Below are 19314 nucleotides of genomic sequence, written 5' to 3'. Positions count from 1 at the left end.
GGCTGTCACACCATACCCCCCCTCCCTGTCGCTACCCCTCAGTTTACCTGGAGACCAGTTGTCACATGTAGCCTGTAGCTTCCCTTTCACCTTTTATCTTCATCGTCCTTTCTCCCTTTTTTTTCTCTCCGTCCACAAAGATCCACAGGTATTGCATTACCATCCCCCCCCCCTGAGGACTGGCGTGCTGTCTGTCGCTTCCTGGTGTATTGTATGTAGGCCGCGTTGGTAACGCATCAGGTTTCCTGATTGAGTGCTACTGTAATAGATCACCTTGCGACACTGGCAACTCACAGTCACAGACTAGAAGACTAGAGCTTCACATAGTTTTACATCCGGAAAATAAACCTCAGAGTACTGACATGTCTGGTGCAGATTGTGTAGATGTAGGCTATACAGTAGGTTGGTTTAATTCTTATTAATCAGCTTAAAAACCTTGTAGCTACTAGCTAGACATGTACCATATAACCGCGACATCCTAGTAAGCTTCAAGCTGAAGACCTTTATTGCTTTTCATAACACCCTTTCTCTCCCTGATTTTCCTTCCTATTTCTCCTCTGCATATTGTAATATTTCTGTTAATTGATCATGATAACATGTTACGCACCTCCATAGGAGCAAGAACTGCCTTTAGTCGAACAGAAACATGTTAACCACTTTTCTCTGATTCCACTTGAAAGTAAACAGAAAGTTGTCCTCTAACATTGTAGCTATATTTGACGCAAACTAAACAGCACAGTGGATTCACTCTGTCACTACAAAGATTTAACTTTTCCATTTTTAAATTTGTACTTGTCTTGCTATTTTTACAGTAAACATACCCCAGCTTGCACTGTCAAAAGGGTCAGTAACAAATACAATCTATCATGTTAAATTGAAAAATGCTTTTGAAAAATAAGTGATACAGAAAACTTTATCCATAAACAAAGAAAAAAGTAGGTTATGTAGAAGAAGTGTTCACATAGAGTTTAACACTCTTTCTGGAGGCTGTGTGTTTGCGTGATAATGTTGAGAAAGAAATCCCAATGGAGACAGATGTGCCTCAGTATATCGAGGCTGCCTATGAGTTCCTGTGTGTGTCTGAGAGGGGAGGATTGGATACAATTCAGATTGTTTATTTGTTTTCCTTCATTATAATCTTACATTCATGCTGTGTTTTTCTATAGCTTTTTGGTACTTACCTTTTTGAAGTCTCTGTTACACACACACACACACACACACACACACACACACACACACACACACACACACACACACACACACACACACACACACACACACACACACACACACACACACACAAGCAAGCATGCTCGGGGTGCAGTGTGTATTGTTGTCGCTCTTAGCTGTTGTTATTCTACTCTTTCACTCACTCCTTCTGGGTAGAGGGGACCGGAAGAGCAGCTTACACATTGACCAGACACACGCACACAGGCACAAACACACCTATACACCACTTTAGATGGTGATGAAGCAATTTTTTAGTTTTTTCTTTCAGTTCTGTGACTCACTCACTCACTCACTCACTCACTCACTCACTCACTCACTCACTCACTCACTCATTCTTGTACTTCTATATTTGTGAGGACATTCATTGACTTAATGCATTCCCTAGCCTCTTACCCTAACCTTCACCATCAGGACTAAATGCCTAACTCTTAAAACCTAGTATTAACCCTCAAACAGACCTGAAGTGAGGACCAGAATGAAGGCAAAATGTCCTCACTTTCCAAAAATGAAAAGCCAAGTCCTCACAAATGATCCATTTTAACACATTCAATGTTTTTCTAAAAGTTTTGATGTATAGGGATGTCAGGTTACTTTAAGGCTCCAAATGTATGAGACGGTGTATTTTGAGTCAATATCATAGTAATACAATTGGGCAAGTTTTGTAACGTATTACAGAAGAAGACATTACCCATTTATTAGGATGTTTTATCTGTAACGCAGACGTTGCTATGACGGCCGTAACATTCGGGTCCTTTAAATCCCATCCATCAGGTTGTTGCTGAGACCATGGGGAGGGCTGGGAAGGAAATCATTAAGCTGGCATTTTGGCTTTAAATATACAGCAGCACCTTCACCACCTCGATATAAATCCTAGAGAGGGATGTCTGTTTTTTTTCTTCTTCCAAAAATAGAAGAGATTATGTCCCAAGAAGCTGCCGGCAGACATTGTAGAGAATTATTAACTAACCTGGCATCAGATTGAGCAGTCAGTTTTCAGCCTTTTCTCATCTTTACCTACTTATTATCTAGTATCTACTACTTCAATAGTCCCATTACTTTCCAATATTATTCCAAAAACACACACTGGCGATGTAAGTGAGTTTTGGCGGTGTTGAAGACAGACACATTTAGCACTGAAATAAGGTGAGAAGTTTTTTTTTTATTTTAGCTCAGTCTTTTAAAGAAACAAATTAGCTTTTGATATACGGACAAAAACAAAATAAGGCTACAGAACATAACTCCTGGCTCAAAAACATGAATAAAACCACATTTGCCTCTGACTGCTTCAGACTGCCCCCATGTGGCCAGATGGAGAAATGACAATATCAGACAGATTATTCATGGCTGGACAACATGGTTTATGTAGATATATAAAGGGAAAGGCAGACGTTTGAAACAATTTGATTTACAATAGCATCATTGATATTTAAAGAACTTAGTTATACCATATTACAGTGGAACAAGAACTTTAGTTACAATTTGCATCATTTGTTTTTCAATGAGACATTTAGAAATAAGAAATGAGAAAAAATTAGCTCTGAATCAATATTGATCAAGGTATTTAGTCAAGAGATATTGATTATTGAAACTATATTGTTGCCCCACCCCATAGTGCACTGTTTAAAGTGGAGGAACCCTATGTGGAATCTGCCTTGATTCTAGGACAGCAGGGTTGTCATGTGGGCTGAGGAGGGTGTGTATGAGTTAGTATGTTCAGTGTCACTTCAATGTCACCACACACACACACACACACACACACACACACACACACACACACACACACACACACACACACACACACACACACACACACACACACACACACACACACACACACACAAAGCCCCTGGCATAATGTATGACCAGGCACACAGATGAGAGCTTAAGCTCCTGATGATTTGCATACTTCATCACCTGTGACCTTGGCACCAACGCACACACAGATCGAGTGAGACAGCGGGACCCTCGTCCCGTCCTCCCGTCCCCCTAATCCTGTCCCGTGCTACCCTGCATGGCCCAGCAGGCTTTAGATCACCCTCTTAAATCCCACCTGTTTAGCCTGGAGGGACAGGGGAAAGCCAACACCACACACACTTACGAGCCCCTTCAACACTTCTGAGAAAGCCGGCACGAGAGCTGAGGATTATGTAGCATGGAGGTCTATCTATCTCCCACTCTCTAACACACACACACACACACACACACACACACACACACACACACACACACACACACACACACACACACACACACACACACACACACACACACACACACCACCTACACCTCTCTGTCCACAGTGGATTTGTTCAGCGTGCCCGTCCACCTATGATTTGGCTGAAGTGGAAATCTTTCTGGGAAAGGGCTGATGAGGATTTGTTGAGGATAATATGTCTCCTGACAACTCTGTATACAATATTCTGTTCAGTAAACGGAAACCATTAGGACATTTGACTCTGCGCCCAACCATTATTGATCCAGACTTAGCCTGCTGGGCCGGCGACAAGCCATCATTCAGTCACACTCTTTTCATTAGGTCTACTGGGCATACTGTTTAAAGCTTCTTTTTTTAAGGTGTCTTCACCTTTTTCATTGAAAGTTGAAGATTCAGAGAGATAAAGTAGAAATGGGGAGAGAGAGAGAGAGAGGGATGACATGCAGTAAAGGTCCACGGGTCAGATTCAAATGTGGATGAAATGATCTAAATTAAAGATCTGTATGTGCCCGTCTTGGAACTGGACCACATAAAGTAGCCTTGAAGGTGGAAAAATAATTTGTCCAATAGTTGTCATCCATTGCTTTGACAATTAAAGACATTTTTAAATTCACTGCTGACTTATCTGCTGTATTTAGGGCTATTCTCTTTTACATGTTTGTAAATAAAATATTCTTAGGCTTTGAGCTGTCCCCTTGGGTTCCAGGTATTTTCAATGCCCGTTTTCGGACTATTCTCCTATATATTCCAGTCTAACAGATTAATGAACCAAATACCGGACTGGGACAATATAAACTTATAAGATGAGTGTGTGACCCGTCTGATCCTTTTCACTAAGACAATAAAGAGTTTGATGCGGCAGCAATATCACTTCTACATGAACATTTGATTAAGGATTTTGAGCATAAGGTGAGGATTTAGGGAGATAAAAGGGGCTTAGTTTTGACCCACAGCATGTGGATCAACTGTCAGGTTAGAGCTCACTGGTGTCACGTTGATACGGTAAAGGTAAAAATACAAGCGGACAGAAATGCTGAAGGAGCTACTGTAACAATTCCCCACCTTCCACACCCTGACCACAGCTACCATCAGCTTCCTTACTGGCCGGTGACGTTTTTTTATTTTACTGTGTCAACACTTTTCCAGGAACAATTAGCCTACATCAGCACAGTAGCAAAGAGGCAATCATAACGTCTCCTTTCATATCGTAGAGTAGTGAATCATCTGGTGGCGTTTCCTTTTGGTTCCCCCACAATGAGGTGAAGTCATGGCTTATGTCAACAAGATTTGATCACGGACCATGAAAATGTGTGTGTGTGTGTGTGGGTGTTGCTACTATGACTTATAAGAAGAAGTATTTATTTTGACATGGTTGGTTTTAGGTGTCAGGGGCCCACATTGGTTGTAAAGAGGATTCATGTGGACTGCAAGCAGAAGCAGGTCTGTAAGGTTTTTTTTAAAGTTTAGCTATAGCTCAAGAATGTGCTAAAGGGGTCGAAAACTATCTTTTTTATCAGTAGTATATGTTATTAGAATAGCTACCATAATATAGGTTTTCTTTTCTCAGTAAAAAAGATTATAGCTAATTGACAAGCTGGGTTATACAAAGTTGGTGTACAGTATGGTAAGACTTGATGTTTGATGTGTGGTTGACGGCAGGCCCGGTTCTAGACAGCTAGATTAGGGTGGGCCTGTAGAAATTTTAGGTGGGCATACTGGGCAGAGAGACCGAAGATGCGAGCGCGCGCATAGCATAAAAAATCAGATAATTTTTTGCCCTCGTAAGATGCCCTGCTTTTTGGCACATTTACTGTGAATTGTGTAGAACACAATATGCAAATAAACTTTGAGTGTTGCTGTGTGGGAGATTTGATTCTTGCATGTTTTTTTAATATACATTATTTACAAGAGAAAGCTTTGGGACTTGGCAACCTGGATGGTGGTAGTCCAGAGCTATATACCATACACACTATATAGATATATAGTCTTTACACTATTGGCTCCGATGTCCAGCTGGGTGAAAATAGTAGCCAGCCGAGGTCACGACCCTGCTAGGGGGGTCCGGGGGTATGCCCCCCCGTGAGATTTTTTTTTTACCTTTTTAAAGTGAAATGCATGAATCTGGTGCACTTTGAGAGGAGGAAGCTAAATCTGAGGAATTTTGTGTGAACAAATAATTTGGAGACACTGGGTCGGATGAAATATATATCCATAGAAATATACATTTGAAATAAAATATTATGCAGGGTCCTCTGGGATGGGCTTGGTGCTCTTTTTCTTTTACGGGACATATTTTTCTGTAATATAATGAATTCATTTAAATGCAGTGAGAGGAACGAAGCAGAAGAACTCTGTTGTCCATTTATCTTTTTTTCCACAGACAAGGCTGAAATAGGCTATAGACACTATACACAGTGCATGGGCATATAGACTATACACAGTGCATGGGCAACTGAGGGCAGCCCCATTTTCAAATATTTTTAAATAAACTCAATACACACTGTGCATGTACGTGACGTCACGTGATCAGTTAACCTCGGATTACCTCCCACATGAACTGATTCAATTATTAAGCTATTAACTATCTACCAAAACATTGTATTCCTTTTGATGATAATTTACATTTACATAATATGATGTTGATATCAAACACACAAACTAAAAAAAATACTAAATAAAAAATAAATAATTGGGGGGGCCCTGCCCCCTGGCAGTCGGGACCCTAAGCAACCGCTCATTTCGCTTATGCCTCGGGCTGGCTCTGCTGACCAGTGACCACTATAAGCGGGTGGGTAACTTGGAGGCAGGCTGTCCTGCCCACCCAATAATACAATTAGAAGCAATGCATGGTAATGGTATATTCTTTAGTATTAATTAATTGTCTGAATTTTATTTGACAGCGAATGAACAGGTCCGTCCGATAGTGGGTCTGGACTTCCACCTAAAAAAATATATATATATACATATATATATATTTTTTTGATTGGGTGGGCACGGCCCACGCTGGCCCCTGGCTACCGCCGGCCCTGGTTGACAGGGTCATGGGTTGTTGGAGAGTAGAGTGGCATCTTTCAAATATTGATCTAGCCTCAGTCCTGATTACGGGTTATCTCAACTCAGGTTGGAAGAGTATACTTTTTTAACAGAAAAAAACGCATTACAAACTGGGAGAGTAGAGTTTGAAAGACAGGCACATTTACCTGGTAGCAAGGACTCAGGGAAAATTCACACACACACACACACACACACACACACACACACACACACACACACACACACACACACACACACACACACACACACTACACGCTACATAGATACATTATACCATAACATCTTCTGCTGAACTGTCTAGTTACTACCCTGATTATATTTCCACCCTCTGAGCCCCACATCGGCAGTAGACATCAGGGAATTCACTTGAGTCCTTCAGCCCCTGTTCTAAAGCTTACTGCTGGACCCGGATTCTGCGGTCTACCCACAAACCGTCGTAAAGACACGGGAGGGACCCCAGGAGTCCCAGTCCTTCTAGTCTTTTAGGACCCCAAATGCTCTCCAAGAGATGTTTGGGCTGGGAAACACTTTGCCGTCACACCCACAGCCTGTCTGCCCCACTTCTTCCTGCTCTCCATCACGGGGACAGAGAAGGCGTTTTACATGTTTTAACAGGCTTTACCTTCCCCATGGCACAAGATGGCTGACAGAATGAAGCGTTAGGGTTCAAGGGTTGAAGCCCAAGCATTCGGGTGTTAAAGGGCTTTTCCAGGTTCCTGGAGGAGAGTGTGTAAAATGTATAATGGAAGGTCAGGGATGAAGGTGTGGTGCTCTCTGAGGAGCCAGTTGATATCGCTTGGAAAATATGATCCCCCGTTTTAAGACATGTGGAAATGACATTAAATGTAACATATATGAATACGAAAAAAAAGGTTGTCATGCATTTACAGTAAAATGAAAAATTGCACATTCCTATTGATAGTCAGCATGTCTATAGTTATATATTAAAATGTCTCGCCAAAGAAATTGTGGCAGAAATTTCCATTGAAGTAAAATTTGTAAGGCAGCAACTTGGAATGTATTGAGTTCATTCTGATGTAAAAATAAACTGAAAGGCCTGCTATCTGAGCAAAAATATAATATGGAAGTAAGTTAGGCAATAATAAAAATATGGAAGACTACTGAGTCAGGAACATGCCAACATACTTCCTGTGACACCACTATTTGAACATGTGCAGCATTTTCCTTCTAGAAAATATAAACTTTATTCCAAAGAGGGGCATCTTCTGGCTATCATCTCCCTTTCTCCCTTTACTTACTTTTTAAAATTCATCTCACAGTGGAAAGAATTGTATAATGATCACATGATTATTTTCATACTTTTCAGCCTTGCCTTCTAGTCTTAGCAAACTAGCATACAGGCTGTAATGGAGCATGTCAACTTCATCAGGGGGAGGCGGTTTGTAGCAGTGACCCCACATGCCATCACAGCTCAGGCCCGCTCCATTTATCATGGCCTCAATTGGACCGGATGTCCATTCTGTCCATCCGTCCGTCTCTCCCATACTGCTCATCTCCTCTACTATCTGGCTCTTTGTAACTTTGCTCCTCTGTATTGCGTGTTTTTATACTTGTAAACTTTTACAGGAATCTTTGCGTGGAATGGACTATTGGGAAAAAACTATGTTTTATTGTTGAGGTTAGAATAAGGGTTTGGGTGAGGCATTTAGTTTTGATGGTTGAGGTTAGGATTAGGGGCTAGGGAATGCATTTGTGATTTTGCATACTATATCCACCCCCTAAACTGTCACGTCCCATCAATACAACCTTTCCAAAGGTAGTATATAGGGTGATATTGTATTGTCTTCCTCTCTTGATGTATAATGTGTCCAGCCCTGTGCATGCTCCAAGAAACATGCATGGATGGACTGGGAGAGGCAGAGAAGTTTGTGCAGTAGGTGATGGTGAGAGATTTTGAGGTTGTAAGCCTTAGAGATCTCATTACCAATAGGGATTATTGATTCAGTTGCTGAAGAGGGAACAGGACACAACAGCTCACCCCAGAGACCAGTAAACAATTAATATCAATAAACATGTAGAGAGAAAATGAGAGGGACAGCCTATGAAAATTCTGTTGTTCACGGATGAGGGAATTTGAATGAAATTGCTGGCCAATGCCCTAAACATTATGTTGACGCAGGCCTCTTTGTTGCTATGCAGCGTTGTGTCGTCATGCATGCACAGTGTTCCTGTGTTACAGTTTTGTAGAAATGTGTATTCGTTAGTGCGCTTGCAGTGTGCCTTTAGTGAGGAAGTGCGTGGGTGTCTGTGTACTAGCAGAGCCTCATTGCGTGCCGCTCACACGTGTGACAGCCGGCCTCCCGATGAGCAGATTGAAAAACGGAGCAGAGAGGAAGAATGAGAGCAAAAAGCAAATGTGGCTCAGCGGGCTGCGAATAACCGGCCTGAGGAGGGAGAGAGAGGAAGAGAGAGAGAGAGATGTTTAGGATGGAAATGGGGAGAAATAAACACACACACACATTGTTCTTTTATTTTATTTTTCCCCTCCATCCAGATGTCCACTCAGCAAGGATCCAGATGGCCTGGATTCCCTCCCTATAGTGGAGAGGTGCTTTTGACACACATGGACGTGCAAACACACAAACACACACAAAGCAGCATGGCCGTGTTTTGCTCCCTCTCAGAGGAAGGATTAACTCTCCTCATTAAGGCTCCCCCCCCCCCCACCTCTCGCCATCATCTCTCATCCCCCTCCCTTCCTCCCTCCCTCCCCTGCCTGGCTGGCATTGGCCGCTTCTATCATGACCCCTCCCCCTGAGCGAATCGCCGTGACTACAGGACACAGGAGGACAGCGGGGAGGAGGTGGGATGGGTTTTGATGTTGCCACGGTAATAGGCGACCACTCACCAAATCATCGAAGCGGGGCTGAAAGATATCAAGTGGAGGGGTTGGGTGAGCCGGTTAGAGGGTTTGGGGGGGGAGAACAGGAGGAGGAGGAGGAAGAGGGGAAAAACAATAACAACAACAGAGACCAAGGATTAGGCAATCGCCCGGGCTATCAGAAAGTCCATTTAGGACAAAGCAGCGTTAAAAAAACCTCCCAGATTTTGAGTGCTGATCGTCAGAGCTGAGCAGCCAGTCTGATTGGACAGCTGCTCAAGACCTGTAGTGTGTGTGTGTGTGTGTGTGTGTGTGTGTGTGGGATGGACAGAAGCACACAAAGGAAGGATGAAATGAAACAGGTGAAGAAGAAAAACAGCTCCCGTATGATCTCTCGCTCTTGGCTGCTCTGATAAAGAGAGAGAGGAGGGCTTCGCTGGATATGAAGAGCATGCGTCAGCTTTAAGGCAGGGTGAACGAAAACAGGCAGAGAGAGATAGAGAGAGAGATGGTGACAGCAGAGAAGAGCGAGGGGGAGAGATAGAGAGATTGAGGGGAGAGCTGATTACCGTGATGTGAGTTGGGACGACAGGAATAGTGGATTTGTCACCTCCAATGCCACACCTCGGCTGCATCATCCCAACCCTCCATCCTGACTGCAGCAGCTTCTACACATGGGATTTCCTTGTCTGGTGGGGGACAGGCAACAGCCAGCACTAAACGAAGTTGGAATAATCCCTTTTCGAACCTCGGATCCCTGGCGTATTGGATGTGGACAAACTGAACTGTGTTTTTGAAAGAAGCTGATTGTCTTCACGTGAGGAAGAATATGCAAAAATAGTGACTGTGTTCATTTAAGATTTTTTTCTGCAGTTGCAGAGTGGTCAGTCAGTGAACGCAGCAGCCGCCCTGCTATCACTGTGTGAACATGAGGAACTGGTTGTCCGGCCATTTTCAAGGAAAGCCGATTCTACCTTAAAAGCGGGATACAATGAAGGTGGGAGTATTGGAGGCATACAGCCAGTGTGCAGCGCAACTTAGGTGAATGAATAGAACATATTGGACTCGGCTTATCTGAAATAAGCAGGGCTGCACTGTGACCGACATGCAGGTTACTGTACTTGTCTTCCCAAAGACGCTCTCTGACTGAGTGACTGAGTGACTGAGTGACTGAGTGAGTGAGTGAGTGAGTGGGTTGCTCACTGACTGGAGTGTTTGGTTGTTTGAGGACTTAGCTGACACATAGCCACGGGGGCAAGCACCATGGGAGAGACGGCTGAATACCAGAGGCTGCAGGACACGTCAGAGTCAGAGGACTACCAACGTCTGCCCAGCGATGACGAGGAGGTAGACTTCTATACACTTTATTTCTAGTATAGTGCTCTTCCCGCCACACAGCTTTAGGCAAACATGGATGACACATCAACACAGCAGCAATATCAGCCGGCAGCATGGATATCCTGCTAAGTGAAAGGGTGTTAGATGATGATGAAGGGATAAGGCTTTGTCGTGGTGGTTTCTCAGGGAGGTGCATTTCTCACTGGACAGAAAATAATCAGTACAGTTGTACCAAAGTATGGTTCTGTTGTAAAATATGTGTCATATGTGGCAGCAGCTTGACAGTGTACAGTGTGCATCTTTGTTGTGTGTGTAGATGTGCGTTTGTGTGTGTGTGTATGTCTTTGAGGAAAAAAAGATAAGAACATTGTGGTTAACAATCACAGTCAGCTGTTTCCTTGTGTAACTGTGACGGCATCAGAGATTAGAAATTTAATTTAGCTGATTCACTTCTGTGGTCCAGGTTTAGTGGTCCATGTCTCACTGTTTTACACTGGAATAGAACAGAACCATTATAAATGCTATTGGTTAGTACACATGTGCTTTGCCTCCTACGACAAGTCGTATGTCACCATCACCCTCCTCGAGCACCACATAGTATTGTACACCGCACACAGCACTTCTCGCCCACACACAAGGCCAGGCCCTGTGTGCTGAGTTATCGAAAGCAGGACCATGAGGTCATTGCTGAAGTACTGCTGAATGCACTCGGTGACAGGCAAAGAATGACATTTTATACCCTCCCACCTTTTCCACAAACGCCCACGCCCTCTCACAAACCCTGTGATGACAGCTTCGTTTAGCTTGGATGAAGCCAGCAACACCTTCCCCACTATGCCACAAAGTGAGGCAAATTGACTTAGTTTTTATTAATAACAGTACATTCACCAGGCCAATGTTTTTCTCAATGTTATCTGATTACAAATGTGTTGTATCAGTGAATGTCAGCAAATAAGTTGCAACCATTACATAGTTGACTTTTCCATCTGTAAAGCCATAGTAGAGGATAAAAGGACCAAGCTCAGATCTCAAGCAATCAGCCACTATATTGTTTTATGATGAATTATACTCATCAGTATTATGTACTGTAGTCGAAGTTGGCATTGATACTTTCTGTTATTATGATCCATTGTTTTTATTATTTTCTTGTTTCAGAGGAGCAGTGTACAATGTGCATAATTAGTGTTACATCAATGTATCAGATAACTTGAGTCAGATACTGAAACAGCCACCAGTCAATGCCCAGTAAGGTTACAAGTAAGTGGGAGGAATACTTCAATCAACAGTCTAAATTTTAGAAAAATGGGTGTATCTTATTGTTTTATACAGGCAAAGTGTAGCATATTGTGTTTGGAGAATGTCTACATTTTTATATTATTTTGTTAAAGCAACTACGAGTAACTTTGTCCGTTGGCGGCCCCTTTGGACAAAAGCGGTAGTATTTTTACGACGCCAGCTGTCGTAAAGCTGTTTTCTAGCGCGTGCCGGTCGTGCCAGTCTCAATTGATTAGGACGCAATATAGTGTATGTCCCTGTGTTGAAAGCCGTGAGGGCAAGGACTCTTTTCGGCTCCGCGAGAGTGGTTAGTGACTCTGCATCAACTAATGCCAGTCAGTGCCACACACACCTGATACCAATGAATTGATGCAGCAGTGTCACCCAACTACCCTCACAGAGCTGAAAGATTACGTGTCCTCACAGAAAGCAAGAGACGGCAGTTGGTATGGATCACGATGAGGTAATGTGTTTATGCTGTTGTAAATAATGACTATTTCATATGAATAATGGTCATCTGATGATGGTGAAGCAAAGTAAACTTTGTTTTAGTTGGCTACCGCTCATTCATTTAGGAGTAAACACTGCAGTCTAGTTCACTCCCGTGAAATTGTATACACGTTGCTTGGCAACACCCTCGCCTCCTCCCGCCCGTTTATCACTCCCCCTTTTAGCTTTTCTTCATTGCATTTTTTCTTTGATGGTTCAGCCCCGTTATCAGTCATTATGACGACAAATAACTGTCTCAAACAAGGCTCCCGCTCCCCTTCCCTCACCTGGAGGGATAGGCTTCTCAAATCGCGTTGCAGGGCTACACTGAAATCTGCGACCAATACGGATATGTGACCATAGAGCCTGCATGCGCGAACCGAAAATCGGACTGGGTGTACGACCAGATCAAACGCAGTAATAAAAACTATATACAAACGTCTTTCTTTGCACTGATGGTCTCGTTTGCTGTTAAAGGTAATTTATGATTATCAGAGGAAACATGAGGCTGTTTAAAAGATATTTAAATGTTACTCGTAGCTGCTTTATATGAAAAAAATTATGTTGCAGAAATAACATGTTCCTGTTTCCTAAGGGGAAAGGTGTCGGGAATTAAAACAATTTTTTTTTGTAGAGACTCCTGGCCTAAAACTGTGCACTATAGTATCAAGAGATTTCAAATGATACCCAACCCTGCCCTCATCTAGTTTGTATTGGGATTGACTCCCGCCCTCCGCGACCCTGCGCAGGATGAGCTGTTATTAGAAAAATGGAACGAGTGGACTGAATGTGTAGATCTGTGCAACAGTTTCAATGAATTCAATGAAATCGACCATGGATATGGGGCGGTTTGCTGCGTTCAGGATCTGTGTGCTAGTTGGGCAGGGTTAAGCCGGTGGACACTGCAGCTGTCCCGTTTGCCTCAGGCCGAATCAGATCACTCTCTTTCTACAGCTGCAGCTTTGTGCTGAATACAGCGGTTTTCACACACAAAGCCAACACACACTGCATGCAGCCATCTCCATCAGATACTCACAGACATTGAGAGAGATATAAGGACAGACGGGATGGAAAGAGGTTTGAGTTTACATACAGTTTATACACATTGTTTTATCATTTTATCCACTAACACAGATCTGCTGTCTGTTGTGCTTTTCCCCTTTGGAGCATTCAAGGATTAGTGAGCCTCAACCAGCGCCACATTGTTGAGCATCTGCTGTATCTTTTAAAAGGGGGGAGTAATACATATTCCGGAATGTATCTAAAGCATTCATACTGTGCTCCATTTTTCGGTTCACACACTGTTTACTGTCTGTAGGATGCCAATCACTTGACAATGTGACTGACATTTTTCTCTCAACACCCTCCTCTCCCCCTCTTAGCCAGCTTTAGGGGATCAGAGAAGAGGTGGCTGGGGATTGGCGTTTAGTCAGGCTGGAGGCGACGTTAGGAGGCATTAGTGGGGGGGTTGTGTCGTTAGTGTCTGGCATTATGCATATAGGCCACGCTACCAAAACACATATGTTCCGTGTTTGCCTGCAGGCATCCAAAACTTTTATTCATTCCCACAGTCTGTTCTTGTTAACGTTGACGTCGCCCACCACCACACAACGCCTCTCCTCTCCTCTCTGTCTGAGGGATGAGGTGTCCTGTTCGTACCATGAAGCGAGTCAAGGAGAACTTAAAAAAATACAGACTTTGGCAGGAGGTTACTATCTTTGAGATCAGGAATGATGCATCTTTTTCTCTCTGTGTGTGTGTGTGTGTGTGTGTGTGTGTGTGTGTGTGTGTGTGTGTGTGTGTGTGTGTGTGTGTGTGTGTGTGTGTGTGTGTGTGTGTGTGTGTGTGTGTGTGTGTGTGTGTGTGTGTGTGTGTGTGTGTGTGTGTGTGTGTGTGTGTGTGTGTGTGTGTGTGTGTGTGTGTGTGTGTGTGTGTGTGTGTGTGTGTGTGTGTGTGAGTGGATATTTTGCTAGCCCAGTTGTAAGAGGGATTAATGATGTTTGTTCAACTATACTCCTTCACTCTGCTCTGTCATTTTTTTGGCACCCGACACCAAACCGCAGACTGATGTTTTGCTACCAAAAGGTTGCGACCTACTTTAGAAATGCACTGGCAGCGTGTGTCCCCCCCCCCCCTCGTATCCATTAAGCTACCTTAATTCCCAACACTGTACATCAGTGTGAATCCGGCCGATGTGAGCGCAGGCCACTGCATGCCTGTGTCTGTAGTACTGTGAGCATCGTATTACAGAATAAAGCTCAACGTGTAATGTGTACACCCCACACATCGCTTTGTTCTTCATAATCTTATTAGCCGGCAAGCCACTCATTTGATGCCATATTCATGATAATGCAATCTACGCACAGTTAACTAGGGCTTTACAGTGTTAGCATCCTTTTGATATTCCAATTGAACAGCCTCAGATTCATGGTACTGTGTGTGTGTGTTTGTGTCTACACACAAAGAAAGAGTGTGAAAGAGAGAGCGAAAACAGGAGATGAAGGCTGGAGAGCTTGGGAGCAGCTGGACTGGCCGACACTAGCTGTTTCATTGGAAGTGTGAGGGACCAACACATAATGTTGAGTTTTAATTCTCCAAATTGTAAAACTCATGAGAAGCAATCAACCTTTTGGTTAATGGTGTTTACATGGAACATGAGAGACCTGACTTTTCATGCCTCCGTTTACATAATCTTAAAAGTATCCACGTTTCTGGATGCGCCTTTATCTCTGATGGCCATTAATGGAAAACGCAAGCAACAATACAATTAATGATCCAGCTATGGAAGTAAGACTTTCCCTTTATTTCACCATAGTACAATATAAGTATAAGGGCTTAAAAGGTTTTCTGAAACCAGCATATTGTGTTTACTTTGCGACACATAACAAGGATACTCATGTGCAATGCACTCAACAAAAAGGTAAAAATAAAAAAGGGGAAAACAATTCTACTTGTCTAGCCAGACAATGAACACAAGTGATGTGTGATATCTGATACAGTTTGTCACTGTTTTAACAAAACATGTGAACATCAGCTCATCACAGTACAATAACGATTTTTGATTAAACACAAAACCTCCTTTATTTATCAGCAGAATCAATTTGAATCAAAGGTGATTTCTCAAAAGGATTCTCTCCCAAGTCACCATGAATGCAGTGCAATCTACATCTTAAGCAGCATGTCTTGACCTAATGCTGAGGTCATGACTCTAATCCTCTATCATAGGATTGCTGCTATCTAGTGGTGTCAGAGTGGAGCTGCAGGCTGATTTACTGACCATTCATTGTATTGATGTAATCTCTTTAGTCAGGAGGCAGTTTACAACACTGTGACACATTCTCTCCACTGATTTAAGACTACTAAGCCATCAGTGTTACTTGGTATTCAGGGGGCTCTAGACATACTAGTCAGTAAACACACCACCGTCGACCATTCACCTTCCTTCTCTCAAACATGCCTTCCACTGTTACCATAATGTCCCCCTATTTTTTTCTGGAAGTCATTTAAAAGTCTGTCCTTGTCTGGATTCCTTATTGTAAGCCCTAAGTCAACACACACACACACACATACACACACACACACACACACACACACACACACACACACACACACACCTGTTCATATTTTAAACTCAGCAGTGCGGTAGTTTCCACTCCAGGTCACTAACAGACCGTTTGTCAAGCTGCTGATTACAAAGAATTTGGGCTATTTTATTATATCATCTGTTTCATTGTCATGTGAGTAACATAACTGTTTCAAGCAAACATGATTTTCTTACTTGTCATAGCAGTTAATCAACTGTCCCAATCCTTCTTAAAGCACATCAGCCAACTTTAAGTGAAAAAGATTTCTTAGCAGTCAGTGTGGACTTCAGGGAATTTGTGTGCCACTGATGGCGTAACTCAGTTCAGGGAGTTGTGTGTTTAAGGCCCTGTTTAAGGCCCTGTGTGTGTGTGTGTGTGTGTGTGTGTGTGTGTGTGTGTGTGTGTACATGTGTACATGTGTGGTTGCAAAGGGAAAGGCGCGGGCGGGGAAGGGAAGGGTCCTTTCTATTTTCCTCCCTGCTCCTGTCACATCCTGTGTGCTTGATGAATCTAGAGCCAGATTCATGACGTTACCTCAGCGTCTGAGTGACTGTGAGAGTGAGACAACTGATGACTGAATGTATCCACACTCAGACTAGTCCAGGCTATTTCTCATGAGACATTTGCGAAAACCACAAGAAGAATTAACGGAACCCTAGAGGCTGTGGACTTTCCTTAGGCGTGCTAGAGCAATGTAGCAGGGTGAGCGAGGAGAGGGTTTGGGAATGCTAACCCTACCACCCCTTCCTTTAGATGTGGACAAACCCACACGCTTGATTTGATTGTTTAAATACAATAAAAGTGGAAGAACCAAAAAATCCCCAGACACTGTCCCTTTTACTTGCATAATGGAGGAAGTTTCAGTCCACACACTTTTACCACCTACAATTCATTTTCCTTCCACTTCAACTCTGATAATATGACTTTAACTGCCCAAACTGTAGAGTATGTTTAGGCAGGTAGACTACCCAATGTGCATACATTATGACCACAGGGGGTCAGACTAAAGAGATTTATTCAACATGGATGATGTTGTCTGCTTTCCCTTATGCAATTTGGTCAAACTGATATATTGATATATATTTTTTTAATGTATAAAGAAAATGAATTTGGTTGGTTTTATATTGCATTTTCTTTATTCTCATGCATTGTACCTGTTACCACGTGTTACAGTGGTTCAGTGTTAAATGAATACAGAGTGCGTAGTGTCAATATGGATTGATATATAGCTCATGTACAGTTTTAATAATTTGACAATTTTAAAACTGTCCAGCAATTTCAGTTTTTTCTTAGGCGTTTGCTTTCTTTTGCTCTATTTTTAATGAACATATACAAATTAGTTAAATGTATGCAATGATCTTAGATTGTAAGTATAAGCTGCTTATCTACTGAAATATTTTCATGGAATAGAATAAATAAATAGGCTAATATCCTAAATAATATTCTAAAATATTGAAAACAAAACTTTGAATGATACCAAAAAGGGAAAATAAAGCTCTTAAATACTCTTCGCAGCAGACCCGGTTCTAATCCGACCCGTTGTCCGTCTCTGCTTGTCATTCCCCTCTCTGCCCCATTTCATCTTTGTCTCTCTGCACTATCAAGAAAGCAAAAATGCAAAAAAACTTAAAAATATAAAGTAAAAATAATACCCTAAAAAAATATTCCCTAAATATAGAAATATAAGTGTGAAAATAACACCTTAAATAAAAACTTCAAATAGTGTAAATAATACCTTTTAAAATCTCAATGAACTGGTCAGCTTGCTTCATAGTAAACCGGATAACTTAAAAAAGCACTGCTTGTGAATAAAGGCACACACACACACACCAACCATAGCACACGCTCTCCGTAATGTAAACCGTCCTGTCTTTAATTAAAGGCATCCCTATTTTGTTGTTGTTTTCTCGTTCCTTCCCCTCCATGACTCCAGCGTCTGCTCGCTTCCCTTCCTTCCTGAACTAAACCCTGTGAGTAAACCCCCATCTTCCTAATTCAAAACAGAGGAGAGAAGCACTGAATGAGAGAGAGACAAAAGGAGCAGAAAAACAGTGAAAAGCAAGAAGCCAAGTCAAACGCTGAATAGTTTGATTAAGTGGCAAGGAGCAAAGAAAAGCAATGGACGGAGAGAACAAAAACCTGTGAAATTGGAAAAAGCAAAAGCTCAACAAACAGTGTCTTGAGAGAGACAGAATGATAGAGAGGGCCTGTAACTGCTACTTAGGGTCTGAAAGGCAGCTGGTAAGGGTTTGTTTATAGTCGGCAGAGGGAGAGAGAGAGAGAGAGAGATAACATTTTTGGAGGATTAGAGGCAGGAAATAAAAGGCAGCACCAAATAAAGAAGAAAATGCAATGGCTGGGCCAGACCCTGGGGAGGGAAGGAGGGAGAGAGAGAGGGAGACGTGAGAGAGGGAAAGAGAGAGGGGAGCAATGTGAAAAAGAAAAGAGTAATGAATGGGGAAGAAGGCTGAGGTTAGGACTTTCATGCTACAGTGGCGAAATACAGAACATACGTCAAAGGGACAGAAAAGGAGTGATGTTAGATATCTTGGTCAGGGCTTGTTAAAGAGTCTGTTAACCCAAATCCACAAAATCCTTCTAACTCATTTGGGGAGTTAGTTGCACGATAGTAAGCATCTGAAAAGAGTGAGCATATTTATAAATCCAAATATATTATATTGTTATTTAGGGTTGATCAACTTTACAGAAATTTGCTTTAGATGATGAGGCCGGCTATGCTCTGGTTCTCATTACTCAATTTTGAACCAATCACGGCAGTTATCTGCCCGAACATTCTATAAAAACAATGACTGTTGACATGGAGACCGCTTGATACGGCCACGCCTACACGGTCCTGTCAAACGGTCTCTAGACAGTAAAAAAAAACAGTTTTCTTGAGACACCCAACTTTGATATAATTTTTTTTTTACTATTTTAGACCAGGTTTCCAGAGGCTATATATATTTGGGTTCATTCTCAGCTAAAGTATGAGTCACATTCAACAGGCTTCTCTGTTTTACTTTAAATTGACGATGTTTTGTAGATATGTGGTTGTTTTATACAGTAGATAATTGGACTCAGTCTGCAAAGCCACTACTGCCTTATAAACATATGATTTGTAAGTCCTACAAGGACACACAGGCTAGATTACAGTGGTCTGCAGGGCTGCAACTATTTTCATATTTTCTCCACACGGATGATTTACTTCTATAGTGCTTCACTAGACAATTGGGAGAAAAATTATTTGTAAGAGAAAATTCCTTCACATAAATAGTCTAACACACCAT

General features: G+C 42.4%; 1 protein-coding gene across 1 annotated transcript in view; it reads left to right on the top strand.

Moving 5' to 3' along the window:
• LOC307255102 (activated CDC42 kinase 1-like) overlaps positions 1-19314 on the top strand; it is a 62743-nt gene that overhangs the window by 12858 nt on the left and 30571 nt on the right. The gene's annotated exons all lie outside the window — the stretch shown is intronic.

Source organism: Ammodytes marinus (assembly GCF_949987685.1).
Source record: "Ammodytes marinus genome assembly, chromosome: 9".
Lineage (NCBI taxonomy): Eukaryota > Metazoa > Chordata > Actinopteri > Uranoscopiformes > Ammodytidae > Ammodytes > Ammodytes marinus.
Note: the sequence above shows the minus strand (reverse complement) of the source record. Positions and strands in the feature narration are given on the sequence as shown.